General features: G+C 52.9%; 1 protein-coding gene and 1 long non-coding RNA gene across 2 annotated transcripts in view; one reads left to right on the top strand and one right to left on the bottom strand.

Annotated features, from left to right (window-relative positions):
- The window catches only part of ARID3C (AT-rich interaction domain 3C), a 171,855-nt gene that overhangs the window by 100,112 nt on the left and 57,655 nt on the right, over window positions 1-14,088 (top strand).
- On the bottom strand, window positions 1,160-12,590 carry LOC146032578 (uncharacterized). The gene is made up of 4 exons (XR_014458011.1): window positions 12,437-12,590; window positions 9,189-9,240; window positions 7,644-7,749; window positions 1,160-1,408 (listed from the first exon to the last, which is right to left on the bottom strand). It is a non-coding gene; the product is annotated as an uncharacterized LOC146032578 (long non-coding RNA).

Genomic DNA, 14,088 nt, shown 5'->3' on the forward strand with positions numbered 1-14,088 from the left:
GTGGTTGTGGAGAGATAGGGTGGTGGTTAGAAGAAAGCTAATAGGGCAGGTGGAGAGTAATAGGACAGTAGTAGTAGGAGAGATAGGGTGGTGGTTAGAAGAGAGCTAATAGGGCAGGTGGAGAGTAATAGGACAGTAGTAGTAGGAGAGATAGGGCGGTGGTTGTGGAGAGATAGGGCGGTGGTTGTGGAGAGATAGGGTGGTGGTTAGAAGAAAGCTAATAGGGCAGGTGGAGAGTAATAGGACAGTAGTAGTAGGAGAGATAGGGTGGTGGTTAGAAGAGAGCTAATAGGGCAGGTGGAGAGTAATAGGACAGTAGTAGTAGGAAAGATAGGGTGGTGGTTGTGGAGAGATAGGGTGGTGGTTGTGGAGAGATAGGGTGGTGGTTAGAAGAGAGCTAATAGGGCAGGTGGAGAGTAATAGGACAGTAGTAGTAGGAGAGATAGGGTGGTGGTTAGAAGAGAGCTAATAGGGCAGGTGGAGAGTAATAGGACAGTAGTAGTAGGAGAGATAGGGCGGTGGTTAGAAGAGAGCTAATAGGGCAGGTGGAGAGTAATAGGACAGTAGTAGTAGGAGAGATAGGGAGGTGGTTGTGGAGAGATAGGGTGGTGGTTGTGGAGAGATAGGGTGGTGGTTAGAAGAGAGCTAATAGGGCAGGTGGAGAGTAATAGGACAATAGTAGTAGGAGAGATAGGGCGGTGGTTGTGGAGAGATAGGGCGGTGGTTGTGGAGAGATAGGGTGGTGGTTGTGGAGAGATAGGGTGGTGGTTAGAAGAGAGCTAATAGGGCAGGTGGAGAGTAATAGGACAGTAGTAGTAGGAGAGAGATAGGGCGGTTGGTTAGAAGAGAGCTAAGTCAGCCTATATACAATGCTAACCACTGTGACACCTTGTATACTGTATATAATGGGATGCATTGTGCCACGCTATGTAATACGTGGTAACCACTGTGCCACCTTGTATATAATGATAACCACTGTGCCACCTTATATGTACAATATGATGCACTATATCACCTTGTGTGTGTGTGTGTGTGTGTGTATATATATTGGGATGCCATGGTATGTGATCCGTGCTAACGACAGTGCCATCATGTACTGTGTTGTCATCACCCGCCGGGAATGTTGTGGACAGTGCACGGTGAACACCAGGATGTCAGGATTCATTTATTCTCTTCTTGCCGGGTCTCTTTTTAAGTCTCTTGTTGATTCTTTCTTTGTGTATTTGCTTAGCAAACTGCCATGCAAAGCAGCCACGTCATCCCCGTGTCAGTGGGACCTCGGCCTGGTGGCTGCTACCCTGACACGTTGTCTCACGTTGTCTCACGTTGTCTCACGTTGTGTCACTGATCACTTCCTGTACAATCAGGTGTGGTATAGGGGTCCGACAGTCAGGGTCCCGTCCGGCACCTGTATAATAAGGGCTCCTGATCATCCATCCTGACTTCTGCCTGTTTCTAAGCCCCCGGCCTCATCCACCCCACTCTATACCCCCTGCTCCCCATCACACACCCCCTGCCTCAGCCACCCCACTCTATACCCCCTGCTCCCCAGCACACACCCCCTGCCTCAGCCACGCCACTCTATACCCCCTGCTCCCCATCACACGCCCCCTGCCTCAGCCACCCCACTCTATACCTCCTGCTCCCCATCACACACCCCCTGCCTCAGCCACCCCACTCTATACCCCCTGCTCCCCATCACACACCCCCTGCCTCAGCCACCCCACTCTATACCCACTGCTCCCCATCAGACACCCTCTGCCTCAGCCACCCCACTCTATACCCCCTGCTCCCCATCACACACCCCCTGCCTCATCCACCCCTCTATACCCCCTGCTCCCCATCACACTCCCCCTGCCTCAGCCACCCCACTCTATACCTCCTGCTCCCCATCACACACCCCCTGCCTCAGCCACCCCACTTTATACCCCCTGCTCCCCATCACACACCCCCTGCCTCAGCCACCCCACTCTATACCCCCTGCTCCCCATCACACACCCCCTGCCTCAGCCACCCCACTCTATACCCCCTGCTCCCCAGCACACACCCCCTGCCTCAGCCACCCCACTCTATGCCCCCTGCTCCCCATCACACACCCTCTGCCTCAGCCACCCCACTCTATACCCCCTGCTCCCCATCACACACCGCCTGCCTCAGCCACCCCACTCTATACCCCCTGCTCCCCATCACACGCCCCCTGCCTCAGCCACCCCACTCTATACCCCCTGCTCCCCATCACACACCCCCTGCCTCAGCCACCCCACTCTATACCCCCTGCTCCCCATCACACACCCCCTGCCTCAGCCACCCCACTCTATACCCCCTGCTCCCCATCACACACCCCCTGCCTCAGCCACCCCACTCTATACCCCCTGCTCCCCATCACACACCCCCTGCCTCATCCACCCCACTCTATACCTCCTGCTCCCCATCACACACCCCCTGCCTCATCCACCACACTCTATACCCCCTGCTCCCCATCACACACCCCATGCCTCAGCCACCCCACTCTATACCCCCTGCTCCCCAGCACACACACCCTGCCTCAGCCACCCCACTCTATACCCCCTGCTCCCCATCATACACCCCCTGCCTCAGCCACCCCACTCTATGCCCCCTGCTCCCCATCACACACCCTCTGCCTCAGCCACCCCACTCTATACCCCCTGCTCCCCATCACACTCCCCCTGCCTCAGCCACCCCACTCTATACCTCCTGCTCCCCATCACACACCCCCTGCCTCAGCCACCCCACTTTATACCCCCTGCTCCCCATCACACACCCCCTGCCTCAGCCACCCCACTTTATACCCCCTGCTCCCCATCACACACCCCCTGCCTCAGCCACCCCACTCTATACCCCCTGCTCCCCATCACACACCCCCTGCCTCAGCCACCCCACTCTATACCCCCTGCTCCCCAGCACACACCCCCTGCCTCAGCCACCCCACTCTTTACCCCCTGCTCCCCAGCACACACCCCCTGCCTCAGCCACCCCACTCTATACCCCCTGCTCCCCATCACACACCCCCTGCCTCAGCCACCCCACTCTATACCCCCTGCTCCCCATCACACACCCTCTGCCTCAGCCACCCCACTCTATACCCCCTGCTCCCCATCACACTCCCCCTGCCTCAGCCACCCCACTCTATGCCCCCTGCTCCCCATCACACACCCTCTGCCTCAGCCACCCCACTCTATACCCCCTGCTCCCCATCACACTCCCCCTGCCTCAGCCACCCCACTCTATACCTCCTGCTCCCCATCACACACCCCCTGCCTCAGCCACCCCACTTTATACCCCCTGCTCCCCATCACACACCCCCTGCCTCAGCCACCCCACTCTATACCCCCTGCTCCCCATCACACGCCCCCTGCCTCAGCCACCCCACTCTATACCCCCTGCTCCCCATCACACACCCCCTGCCTCAGCCACCCCACTCTATACCCCCTGCTCCCCATCACACACCCCCTGCCTCAGCCACCCCACTCTATACCCCCTGCTCCCCATCACACACCCCCTGCCTCAGCCACCCCACTCTATACCCCCTGCTCCCCATCACACACCCCCTGCCTCATCCACCCCACTCTATACCTCCTGCTCCCCATCACACACCCCCTGCCTCATCCACCACACTCTATACCCCCTGCTCCCCATCACACACCCCATGCCTCAGCCACCCCACTCTATACCCCCTGCTCCCCAGCACACACCCCCTGCCTCAGCCACCCCACTCTATACCCCCTGCTCCCCATCATACACCCCCTGCCTCAGCCACCCCACTCTATACCTCCTGCTCCCCATCACACACCCCCTGCCTCAGCCACCCCACTTTATACCCCCTGCTCCCCATCACACACCCCCTGCCTCAGCCACCCCACTCTATACCCCCTGCTCCCCATCACACACCCCCTGCCTCAGCCACCCCACTCTATACCCCCTGCTCCCCAGCACACACCCCCTGCCTCAGCCACCCCACTCTTTACCCCCTGCTCCCCAGCACACACCCCCTGCCTCAGCCACCCCACTTTATACCCCCTGCTCCCCATCACACACACCCTCCCTCATCCACCCCACTCTATACCCCCTGCTCCCATCACACACCCCCTGCCTCAGCCACCCCACTCTATACCTTCTGCTCCCCATCACACACCCCCTGCCTCAGCCACCCCACTCTATACCTCCTGCTCCCCATCACACACCCCCTGCCTCAGCCACCCCACTTTATACCCCCTGCTCCCCATCACACACCCCCTGCCTCAGCCACCCCACTCTATACCCCCTGCTCCCCATCACACACCCCCTGCCTCAGCCACCCCACTCTATGCCCCCTGCTCCCCATCACACACCCCCTGCCTCAGCCACCCCACTCTATACCCCCTGCTCCCCATCACACACCCCCTGCCTCAGCCACCCCACTCTATACCCCCTGCTCCCCATCACACACCCCCTGCCTCAGCCACAGCACTCTATACCCCCTGCTCCCCATCACACACCCCCTGCCTCATCCCCCCCACCCTATACCCCCTGCTCCCCATCACACACCCCCTGCCTCAGCCACCCCACTCTATACCCCCTGCTCCCCATCACACACCCCCTGCCTCAGCCACCCCACTCTATACCCCCTGCTCCCCATCACACACCCCCTGCCTCATCCACCCCTCTATACCTCCTGCTCCCCATCACACACCCCCTGCCTCATCCACCACACTCTATACCCCCTGCTCCCCATCACACACCCCATGCCTCAGCCACCCCACTCTATACCCCCTGCTCCCCATCACACACCCCCTGCCTCAGCCACCCCACTCTATACCCCCCCTGCTCCCCAGCACACACCCCCTGCCTCAGCCACCCCACTCTATACCCCCTGCTCCCCATCACACACCCCCTGCCTCAGCCACCCCACTCTATACCCCCTGCTCCCCATCATACACCCCCTGCCTCAGCCACCCCTCTATACCCCCTGCTCCCCATCACACTCCCCCTGCCTCAGCCACCCCACTCTATACCCCCTGCTCCCCATCACACACACCCTCCCTCATCCACCCCACTCTATACCCCCTGCTCCCATCACACACCCCCTGCCTCAGCCACCCCACTCTATACCCCCTGCTCCCCATCACACACCACCTGCCTCAGCCACCCCACTCTATACCCCTTGCTCCCCATCACACACCCCCTGCCTCAGCCACCCCACTCTATACCCCCTGCTCCCCAGCACACACCCCCTGCCTCAGCCACCCCACTCTATACCCCCTGCTCCCCATCACACACCCCCTGCCTCAGCCACCCCACTCTATACCCCCTGCTCCCCATCACACACACCCTGCCTCAGCCACCCCACTCTATACCCCCTGCTCCCCAGCACACACCCCCTGCCTCAGCCACCCCACTCTATACCCCCTGCTCCCCATCTTACACACCCTCCCTCATCCACCCCACTCTATACCCCCTGCTCCCAGCACACACCCCCTGCCTCAGCCACCCCACTCTATACCCCCTGCTCCCCATCACACACCACCTGCCTCAGCCACCCCACTCTATACCCCCTGCTCCCCATCACACACCTCCTGCCTCAGCCACCCCACTCTATACCCCCTGCTCCCCAGCACACACCCCCTGCCTCAGCCACCCCACTCTATGCCCCCTGCTCCCCATCACACACACCCTCCCTCATCCACCACACTCTATACCCCATGCTCCCCATCACACACCCCCTGCCTTAGTCACCCCACTCTATACCCCCTTCTCCCCATCATACACCCCCTGCCTCAGCCACCCCACTCTATACCCCCCTGCTCCCCATCACACACCCCCTGCCTCAGCCACCCCACTCTATACCCCCCCTGCTCCCCATCACACACCCCCTGCCTCAGCCACCCCACTCTATGCCCCCTGCTCCCCATCATGCACCCCTTTCTTTAGCCATCCCAATCTATACCCAATCCCTGCTACCCATCACCTAAATGATGATCTGATCCAAACCATGCTCACATGGAGAATCATGGTAAGATATGATTTTGTTGGAACCAGGGGTGAGATGATATAAGGTGCGATTTTTTTAGAAAAGCTCAGAAATATAATAAGGTGCAATTTTTTTTTTTTTAGACATGATATAGTTAAAAAAAAAGCGTGGGGTCCCCAATCCTGAGCATAACCAAACCCTTGCTCGCCTGGTTTCAAAAATAGGGGGACAAAGAGCCCAGGGGTCCCCCATATTTCTGAAACCAGCCCCGGACTCTTGGACCGGTCCTGGTTCCAAAAATATGGGAGACAAAAATACTGGGATCCCCATATTTTGAAACCAGCACCGGGCTCCAACAACCCGCGGTGTCGTCAGGGGACACTTTTTACGTAAGGTCCCCCGGCCATACCATGCGCACCGTGGCTGATCTCCCCGGTGTCCTTTGGCGGTGGACGCCGGACTGATACGTGGAAAATTTTATAAAAAAATATTGCTTTTTATAGGTGAACTACAAATCCAAGCAGACCTACCCCGCATACTGGAACTTGGCGAACAACAAGTCCCAGCATGCAGGCTATTAATGGGCCCCCTTGGATTTGTGTTCAAATAAAAACACACACACAAACACACATACAGAGAACAGTATAAATGTAATACTCCATGGAGACACCTACAGCCACATCCTACATCTATAGCACTATGGCAGTGTGGATCCCCACTGTCATTACTGCAGAGGAAACCATCTCTCACTACGCAACCGGGGGGGGGGGGGGGGGGAGGAGAGTCGGGGGGGGGGAGGAGAGTCAGGGGGGGGAGTCAGCTCGCTCCGCAGTCGGGGTGAGGTGCGGGGGAGTCACCACTGGAGGCTGGAATGTAATGTAGGTATTAAAGTTATACTTTTCTCTGTGTGTGTGTGTGTGTTTTGATTTGATCATTCTTTCTACAGGTGAACTCCAAGTCCAAGTGGGCCCATTAATGCCCCACATGCTGGGACTTGTGGTTCGCCAATTCCCAGTATGCGGGTGGGCCTGCTGAGACTTGTAAGTTACCTGTAAAAAGCACCTATACACATATCAGCCCGGCATCCACCTTTTACACATTTTGTAAGAAAGACCCTTGCACAGATCACAATGATCTGTGCATGGTTTTGTCAAATTCGCCAGTCAGAACCTGGTCTATTTTTTTTTTTGTGATGTTTGCTAACATTTACCAAAAATTGCACCCTATTACATTTTCGAATCGTATACTTTATAATGGGAAAATATCTGGATGCGAAGTGTGACCAAAAATTGCCAGGACAAATTGTGCGAATTTTGCAGCAAAAAGTGTGATTGTTACCGCAATTCGCACCTATTAAATGTGCAATTTTCGGAAAACGTGCAAATTCGGACGTTTTTGAACAAAATCACACATGATTAAAAAAAATCACACCCTATAACATTTTGCCCCAGGTGATGCATATTTCAAGATTGTTGTGGTTGACCAACATAAGTGAAGACCATTATCGATCAGGTGACCCAGCGCAGCCAGTCAGGGGCCAGAGATTTTCATATTGGTACCGGTCTTATATTATCTGTAGAAAACATCTTTGTCTCGGTCATTGCTTGGCTTTGTTGGTGCACAGATGCCAGTCAGGACCATGGGCATAGTCACAGACAGTCTAGAATGGCAATACCGTCTGATATTTCCCGGAAACAGGTGACAAACGTCTTTAGTTTTGTATGTAGCGTGAAAGTGGCTCCGCGGGTAACATTCTCTCCATCCGGACACAGTGTACAGGGCTGTAAGTAATAAGAGTATTACTGGTTATACAGCTGACTGCAGTCCCATCAGGCGTCAGATATAGGACCTTATTCAGATTTGGTCGCAGTACAAATTTGTTCTCAAAATGGGCAAAACCATGTGCACTGCAGGTGGGGCAGATGTAACATGTGCAGAGAGAATTAGATTTGGGTGAGTTATTTTGTTTCTGTGCAGGGTAAATACTGTCTGCATTATTTTTACACTGCAATTTAGATTTCAGTTTCTTCAACACCCAAATTTAACGCTCTCTGCACATGTTACATCTGCCCCACCTGCAGTGCACATGGTTTTGCCCATTTTGAGAACAAATTTGTACTGCGATCAGATCTGAATAAGGGTCATAGTGTAAGCACAGGAATACCTGTAGAGATGGCCTGACAGTGCAGTGAGCAGGATGTTACTTGTGGCAGGAATAATGGGATGAGATAATAAGGCGATGTTAGACGTATTTGGTGGGACGGTGACTCCGATATGTAACTGCGCTTCCTGAGTCTCACACTGCGGATGGGGGTTATTGGGCCGGAGGGTTAGAATGGCCGATTCCATTCCCTTGTTTACTGTTTCCTGTCTCTCTGTACCATCCCGCTGCCCCCTCCCCAGATTTCCTCCTCCGTACAGGAAGACAGAGGAGGTGTCTCCCGGGGAACGTTTAATGCTGGAGATTTGTTTTGTCCTGACTCCTATAATGTGTGTCCATGGGCAGACCAACAGGAACATAGGGCACGGATATGGGTCCTCGGTACTTGTGAGTTATCCGGGCTGCCGATTTCTAAATCGGGTCGGATCGGGCACATCGCATCGCATGCGACCATCGGATGCGATGCGATGCGATGACCCGACTTTTTCATAGGAATCAATGTTAAAATGGACTGAGTCCATTTTAACATGGAATTCAATGGGAAAAAGGGGTCCTTTTCATACCCCTACTATCCAAGTGGGCATGGAGTTGGATATAAACCTGTGGCGAGCCACCGAGCCCGAAGCGTGGCGAGCGTAGCGAGCCCCGCGAGGGGACACAGAATACCGTCCCCTCGCGGGGCTCGCTTCGCTCGCCACGCTTCAGGCTCGGTTTATATCCAACTCCATGCCCACTTGGATAGTAGGGGTATGAAAAGGACCCCTTTTTCCCATTGAATTCCATGTTAAAATGGACTCAGTCAATTTTAACATTGATTCCTATGGAAAAATCGGGTCATCGCATCCGATGGTCGCATGCGATGCGATATTGCATCGCATCTGATTGTATGCCTTAACTTAAGGCATACAATCAAAAAATCGGCAGCCCGGATAACTCACAAGTACCGGGTCCTCCCCCAAGCCTGCGTCCTTGCCCAGCGCCTACCACGCTGTGGGGTCGCCCCAAGTCCGGGGTCCATAGAAATCATTTGTGGGACCTGTGGAAGTAAATTCTACTTACCAAGGTCCTCCAGTGAAGATCAGCCCTCTTGGTTCCGCCATAGTCCCGGGATCTTCAGAAAAAAAACCAAAGATCAAGTCCCGTTACCATCGCACTGGAGAGGCGCTGAAGTTTCATCTTCTGCGCCTCTCCACCGAATGATTCTATCAGGAGCCGAATTTCCTCTTATAGCGTCAGCAAGCAGAGTACCCCCTCTTCTTATAGCTACAGCCAGCGGAGTACCCCTTCTTCTTATACCTACAGCCAGTGGAGTACCCCCTCTTCTTATACCTACAGCCAGTGGAGTACCCCCTCTTCTTATAGCTACAGCCAGCGGAGTACCCCCTCTTCTTATACCTACAGCCAGCGGAGTACCCCTTCTTCTTATACCTACAGCCAGTGGAGTACCCCCTCTTCTTATACCTACAGCCAGTGGAGTACCCCTTCTTCTTATACCTACAGCCAGTGGAGTACCCCCTCTTCTTATACCTACAGCCAGTGGAGTACCCCCTCTTCTTATAGCTACAGCCAGCGGAGTACCCCCTCTTCTTATACCTACAGCCAGCGGAGTACCCCTTCTTCTTATACCTACAGCCAGTGGAGTACCCCCTCTTCTTATACCTACAGCCAGTGGAGTACCCCCTCTTCTTATAGCTACAGCCAGCGGAGTACCCCCTCTTCTTATACCTACAGCCAGTGGAGTACCCCTTCTTCTTATACCTACAGCCAGTGGAGTACCCCCTCTTCTTATAGCTACAGCCAGCGGAGTACCCCTTCTTCTTATACCTACAGCCAGTGGAGTACCCCCTCTTCTTATACCTACAGCCAGTGGAGTACCCCCTCTTCTTATAGCTACAGCCAGCGGAGTACCCCCTCTTCTTATACCTACAGCCAGTGGAGTACCCCTTCTTCTTATACCTACAGCCAGTGGAGTACCCCCTCTTCTTATACCTACAGCCAGTGGAGTACCCCCTCTTCTTATAGCTACAGCCAGCGGAGTACACCCTCTTCTTATAGCTACAGCCAGCGGAGTACCCCCTCTTCTTACACCTACAGCCAGTGGAGTACCCCCTCTTCTTATACCTACAGCCAGCGGAGTACCCCTTCTTCTTATAGCGTCAGACAGCGGAGTACCCCCTCTTATACCTACAGCCAGCGGAGTACCCCCTCTTATACCTACAGCCAGCGGAGTACCCCCTCTTCTTATACCTACAGCCAGTGGAGTACCCCCTCTTCTTATACCTACAGCCAGCGGAGTACCCCCTTCTTCTTATACCTACAGCCAGTGGAGTACCCCCTCTTCTTATGCCTACAGCCAGCGGAGTACCCCCTCTTCTTATACCTACAGCCAGTGGAGTACCCCCTCTTCTTATACCTACAGCCAGTGGAGTACCCCCTCTTCTTATACCTACAGCCAGTGGAGTACCCCCTCTTCTTATAGCTACAGCCAGCGGAGTACCCCCTCTTCTTATAGCTACAGCCAGCGGAGTACCCCCTCTTCTTATAGCTACAGCCAGCGGAGTACCCCCTCTTCTTATACCTACAGCCAGCGGAGTACCCCCTCTTCTTATAGCTACAGCCAGCGGAGTACCCCCTCTTCTTATACCTACAGCCAGCGGAGTACCCCCTCTTCTTATACCTACAGCCAGTGGAGTACCCCCTCTTCTTATACCTACAGCCAGCGGATTACCCCCTCTTCTTATAGCTACAGCCAGCGGAGTACCCCCTCTTCTTATAGCTACAGCCAGCGGAGTACCCCTTCTTCTTATACCTACAGCCAGCGGAGTACCCCCTCTTCTTATAGCTACAGCCAGCGGAGTACCCCCTCTTCTTATACCTACAGCCAGTGGAGTACCCCCTCTTCTTATAGCTACAGCCAGCGGAGTACCCCCTCTTATAGCTACAGCCAGCGGAGTACCCCCTTCTTCTTATACCTACAGCCAGCGGAGTACCCCCTCTTCTTATACCTACAGCCAGCGGAGTACACCCTCTTCTTATACCTACAGCCAGCGGAGTACACCCTCTTCTTATAGCTACAGCCAGCGGAGTACCCCCTCTTCTTATACCTACAGCCAGCGGAGTACCCCCTCTTCTTATACCTACAGCCAGTGGAGTACCCCTCTTCTTATACCTACAGCCAGCGGAGTTCCCCTCTTCTTATACCTACAGCCAGCGGAGTACCCCCTTCTTCTTATACCTACAGCCAGCGGAGTACCCCCTCTTCTTATACCTACAGCCAGCGGAGTACCCCCTCTTCTTATACCTACAGCCAGCGGAGTACCCCCTCTTCTTATACCTACAGCCAGCGGAGTACCCCCTCTTCTTATAGCTACAGCCAGCGGAGTTCCCCCTCTTCTTATAGCGTCAGACAGCGGAGTACCCCCTCTTCTTATACCTACAGCCAGCGGGGTACCCCCTCTTCTTATACCTACAGCCAGTGGAGTACCCCCTCTTCTTATACCTACAGCCAGTGGAGTACCCCCTCTTCTTATAGCTACAGCCAGCGGAGTACCCCCTCTTATAGCTACAGCCAGCGGAGTACCCCCTCTTCTTAGCGTCAGCCAGCGGAGTACCCCCTCTTCTTAGCGTCAGCCAGCGGAGTACCCCCTCTTCTTATACCTACAGCCAGCAGAGTACCCCCTCTTCTTATACCTACATCCAGCGGAGTACCCCCTCTTCTTATAGCGTCAGACAGCGGAGTACCCCCTCTTCTTATACCTACATCCAGCGGAGTACCCTCTCTTCTTATAGCGTCAGACAGCGGAGTACCCCTCTTCTTATACCTACAGCCAGCAGAGTTCCCCTCTTCTTATACCTACAGCCAGTGGAGTACCCCTCTTCTTATACCTACAGCCAGCGGAGTTCCCCTCTTCTTATACCTACAGCCAGCGGAGTACCCCCTCTTCTTATACCTACAGCCAGCAGAGAACCAGCCAGCGGAGTACCCCCTCTTCTTATACCTACATCCAGCAGAGTACCCCCTCTTCTTATAGCGTCAGACAGCGGAGTACCCCTCTTCTTATACCTACAGCCAGCGGAGTACCCCCTCTTCTTATACCTACAGCCAGCGGAGTTCCCCCTCTTCTTATAGCATCTGCCAGTGTCAAAAGGTTGACTTGGGAAAGGTCGATATGGCCGACATGTCACACTTTTTTGTTACTAATGTCGACACGGACCCCCAATTCCTGAAGCGTGGACTCTTTCTTCGGGCTCAGCACACTATTATGCCGACATGAATGGTGAACCAGACAGAAAAACTCATGAAATACCTTGTCATGTGTCGAACTCTTTCATGTCTACCTTTTGACCCTATCCTCCTATTGCATGTCGACCTTTTGGGGTAGAACTATTGACTGTAGATGTATCAGCCGGATCCGTCCGGCGCACTCAGGGACGGCTCTGATGTAAATGACCCTGCGGAGAACCTCCTCTTGTGATGTCATCAGTAATGTCCCGATAACCCCCCGGGCCCCCGGTGTGAGTGCAGCGCGTCGTCCTCTCCGCGTCACATTTATTGATGGGAATTTATGTAACAAGCTGCAGGTGAATAATGAGGAAGATACAGTAGTCAATACAAGCTTTAACCTGTGACCTCCCCTCGCCCCGTCCCTGTCCCTGGTGTCCCCCTATACTCCCCCCCCTCCTGACACTGCCTGGAACAATGCACACTGCGGACAGTCCATTCATTACACGTCCGCTGTCTGGATTAATGAGCACGCAGCTCAATAACGATATAAACCCGGGCAGAGGTTAATGTGCTGCTAATTAACAGAAAAATGGGTGCGCTGTCCATTACCAGCGTCCTGTGCGGTTACTGCAGTATCGCCACAGACTCTAGTCCCAACTGCCCCTAATCTCCCAGATTGTCCCTGGAAATAGCCCTATTTACCATTACTGACTAACTGCACACTAACTGGTCAATTACTACACAATAACTGTATAATAACTGCACTAACTGTATAATAACTGCATACTAACTGGTCAGTTACTACACAATAACTGCACTAACTGTATACTAACTGGTCAGTTACTACACAATAACTGAATAATAACTGCATACTAACTGGTCAGTTACTACACAATAACTGTATAATAACTGCATACTAACTGGTCAATTACTACACAATAACTGAATAATAACTGCACACTAACTGGTCGATTACTACATAATAACTGCATAATAACTGTATAATAACTGCATACTAACTGGTCAATTACTGCACAATAACTGTATAATAACTGCACACTAACTGGTCATTTACTACACAATAACTGTATAATTGCATAATAACTGTATATTAACTACACACTAACTGGTCAATTACTACACAATAACTGTATAATAACTGCACACTAACTGGTCATTTACTACACAATAACTGTATAATTGCATAATAACTGTATATTATCTACACACGAACTGGTCAATTACTACACAATAACTGTATAATAACTGCACACTAACTGGTCATTTACTACACAATAACTGTATAATTGCATAATAACTGTATATTAACTACACACTAACTGGTCGATTACTACACAATAACTGTATAATAACTGCACACTAACTGGTCAATTACTACACAATAACTGTATAATTGCATAATAACTGTATAATAACTGCACACTAACTGGTCAATTACTACACAATAACTGCATAATTACGGCATAATACCTGTACAATAATTGCACTAACTGTATAATAACTGTATGATATCTGCACACTAACTGCACACTAACTGGTCAATTACTACACCATATCTGCATAATTACAGCATGATACCTGCACAATAACTGCACTAACTGTATCTGTATAATATCTGCACACTAACTGGTCAATTACTACACAATAACTGCATAATAACTGTATAATAACTGCACTAACTGTATAATAATTGCATTCTAACTGTATAATACA

This window comes from Crinia signifera, chromosome 1 (genome assembly GCF_055691185.1).
Source record: "Crinia signifera chromosome 1, ASM5569118v1, whole genome shotgun sequence".
NCBI classification, from domain to species: Eukaryota; Metazoa; Chordata; class Amphibia; order Anura; family Myobatrachidae; genus Crinia; species Crinia signifera.